Source organism: Berghia stephanieae, chromosome 5 (genome assembly GCF_034508935.2).
Source record: "Berghia stephanieae isolate SIO BIC M18660-M18661 chromosome 5, UCSD_Bste_1.3, whole genome shotgun sequence".
NCBI classification, from domain to species: domain Eukaryota; kingdom Metazoa; phylum Mollusca; class Gastropoda; order Nudibranchia; family Aeolidiidae; genus Berghia; species Berghia stephanieae.
In genome coordinates, this window is record NC_088364.1 from 67,983,228 (window position 1) to 67,987,498 (window position 4,271).

A 4,271-nucleotide genomic window follows, 5' to 3' on the forward strand; every position below is an offset into this window, starting at 1 on the left:
AAATTAAAAACGATTTGAACAATTGCCTTCGAGTCGATCACCACCATTGCTTGTAATATTTTATCTTTCTTATAAAAGATGACTTCTCAAATCATAACATGAAAATAGAAGGGTGATTGAGAGATAAATATTGGGAAGGGAGAGAAAGTGAGTTAGAGAGAGACAGAGAAAGAGGCACAGAGAGAGAGGAAGAGAAAGAGACGGAGAGAGAGAAAGAGAAAGAGAGAGGGAGAGAGAGTGAAAGGAAGAGAGAGAGAGAGAGAGAGAGAGAGAGAGAGAGAGAGAAATTGATTTTCTATTTACTTTACAATCCCTACCCAACAATATCTATTCATCCAAGGACACTACTAGACTTGCGTCACGTAGACATATCGTGCTATCCTGTCTAGGCGTCATAAAAATGCAAGTGTCATCATAATTAATGCAACAGATGACAAGTGTCAACATTTGACACAAGACATGATGAGATTTTAATCCATCTTCCGTGAAGCCACATGAGTTTTTTCATAGACAAATGTTTGACACCGCAAAAACAGTGGAAAAGTTCAAAGAAAATCCCCAAAACATAAAACATACATACATACATACACACATACATACATACATACATACATACATACATACATACATACATACATACATACATACTTACATACATACATACATACATACATACATACATACATACATACATACATACATACATACATACATACATACATACATACATACATACATACATACATACATACATACATACATACATACATACATACATACTATACATACATACATATCAAAATTGTTTATTTCAGGAAATATACATGATAATGTAACAAGGGTAACATATTCATTGACATAATACCATTTCCTAAAATAATGTACAATGTATAGAGCTGGAGTATTAATTTGAACAGTGAAGTTTCAGACTCTGCCACAGAATGTCCCAGAGGTAATAATGATATTAGTGTTGATGACGATGATAATGATAATGACGACGATGCTGACGATGATGACGATGAAGATGATGATGATGATGATGATGATGATGATGATGATGATGATGATGATGATGATGAAGACGATGATGACAATAACAGTGGTGGCTATGGCGGTGATGGAGACGACGACGATGAGAGTAACAACGGTAGCAATGATATTAATAATAATAACAACAACAATAATAATAATAATAATAATAATAATAATAATAATAATAATAATAATAATAATAATAATAATAATAATAATAATCCCTATCACTATAATATTAATAATAATGTTGATAATTGTGGTGATGATAACAACAGTACTAATAATTACGATGATGATAATAATGACAATAATAATAATAATAATAATAATAATAATAATAATAATAATAATAATAATAATAATAATAATAATAATGATGATGATGATGATGATGTTGATGATGATGATGATGATGATGATGATGATGATGATGATGATGATGATGGTGATGATGATGATGATGATGGTGATGATGATAAAATATAATAATAATAATAATAATATAATAATAATAATATAATATAATAATAATAATAATAATAATAATAATAATAATAATAATAATAATAATATAATAATAATAATAATATAATAATAATAATAATAATAATAAACAGTAATGAAAAATTAAATCGATTATTACAATCATATACAAATTGATATATTTGGAATATTTGACAAATAGATGGATACATATAGATAGAGGGATATATAAATAGACAAATATCTATATTATTAAATATGTAGTGCTACTAATTATGATGAATTTTACATCTTTGTCTCCAAACTTTGTAAGAGCCAATGATGGCACTGTTGCTTATATATTTTGAAAGGACTTTTGCTTCTTTGCTTTTAATGCCCAGAATCTTTAAGCCATTCACAAATCTACCATGGACATAGCCGAGGCTACCTACAGAAAGAACGATAACCTCGGATTTATATCCAAGAGCATTTATTTCCATGCATAAAGGAAAGTACTTTTCAAATTTAGTTTGGAATGACTTGTTAATATGAGCATCAAATGGGACTGAAATTTCAACAATTTGGGCTGTTTTCATTTCTTTGTTGATTTTTAAAATGTCCGGTCGATTACTGTTAGTATTAAATGAGGATTTGTCACTGTCGAAAAAACTTGGTCTGGTGAATGTGTCTTTGAAAATTTGAGTAGTGTCGTTTTTAGGTATTTTGTCAAAAATAATGTCAACAATTCTATTGTGTCGTTTTTGATATATTAATTTGAATTTTGTACATCCGTTTACAACGTGAGATACCGTATCTGACGGATGATTACAGATCTTGCAGCCTTTGGAGTACGACAATGGGTAATATGTATGAAGTAGACTGTCGCACTCCAGAAGCTGCAAGCGGCATTTTATAGCAAACGTTCTAATTTCGTCAGGGAATTTATGATTGAATATGAAACTGGAGGAGAGAGCGTGGTTTACCCCAGTGGCTTCTCTAACAATTCTTCCTTGGGACGCCAGTTCATGGAAATGGGTAGCTATCTCATTCAGTCTCACACTTTTAAGGAAGTTTTGAAAACATTTTGGGGACTTAAAAGAACAACTGACGTCACTATCAGCCTGTACAGACATCACATAATCTTCATCTTTTATTAAGGAAACATTTTGGCGGATACACTTTTCAAAAAGATCCACCCAAAATGACTTTGGCCAATTAACTTTTGTGTTATTTTGAAGGCGTTTGCCGTTGTGACAAAAACCGGCAAAAGTGTTTTCTTCGTTTTCGTCTAATGAGGCGCGTAGAATTTTTCTTTTCGTTAGATGAAGGTTCAGGCTGTTTGTGGCTGTTATTTTCACACTGTCATCGTCACAATTGAGGATGGACAGGGCAAAGGATAGGTGTTTTGCATAATAAATTATTTTAGGGTTTGGTAACCCGAGACCACCTTTTGATCTTGGACAAAACATGAATGACCTTGTACTCGAATTATTTAAATGTAACCAATTTCTAACTTTGTTCACAATTATATTTTCAATTTCATTAAGGTCCTTTTCGGTAAACATGAGATTACAAAAATAAAACATTAGAATTGAAAAGCACATTGAACTCAAAAGACACAGTTTGGCTGAAGACGGCAGAGGGGAAACATCTAAAAGGTTCATATTGTTTCTAAATTTTTCGATTATCGTTTTTCGTTGATGTTCATCACTTTTGTTTGTCAGGTTGATGTTGTGTCCTAAATACGTGTAAAATTCTTCTTTTTCTAATGTTGGTATTTCATGTTGTTGTATTGTTACTGTTGGTAATTTGAATTTTTTGTTCCAGTTGTTACCTGAACGTTGGCCAGATGTTATGGCGCATTTTGGGGGTTTTATATTCATTCCCGTTGCATTCATAAATTGAGTTGTTTTATTGCACAATTGATTCATTATTTCTTCACTTTTTGCTAGTAACGTGACGTCGTCAACGTAACCTTGGATGGGTAGTGGCATCTGCGGAGAGGTATGGTTTTGTTCGATCCATCTTAGCCATTTATCTATTCCTTGTTCAAAGACAATTACAGACCATGGACATCCTTGGATTATACCTTTGTCTCTGTAGATTGTATTTGTGAGGTGATTTCGGACTTTTACTTGAAATGATGCTTTGTTATAAATATCCTTAGTAATGTTGATGAATACTGAAGGATATGAATATTCATTAAGTTGACGTAGCATGAATTCGTGATCTATACTTCCAAATGCATCTTTTATGTCTACAAAGCATAAATATAATTTTCCCGATGAGTGTAAAAAATCTGATACTGCACATTTTAACGAAAACACATGTTCTTGTAGCCCGTTTCTAGGTAATGAACCTTTCTGTGAAAGTGACAGTCTCTCCGTGTCGACAATCCATTGCATGTGTCGATTTTGTATGAGTTTCATGAATATTTTATAGGACGTTAGTAATAAGGCGATAGGTCGCCAGTTGTCGACGTTGTCCTTGTTTCCATTCTTTTTTGGTACCAGTGTTATGATACTGTGTTTCCAGTCGGGGGGGACTTTTTGATATTTTAAACAGGTGTTAAAGATGGCCGTAAAAATTGGTGCCAGTTTGTACATACATACATACATACATACATACATACATACATACATACATACATACATACATACATACATACATACATACATACATACATACATACATACATACATACATACATACATACATACATACATACATACATACATACATACATACACATACATACAACAACTACATACATA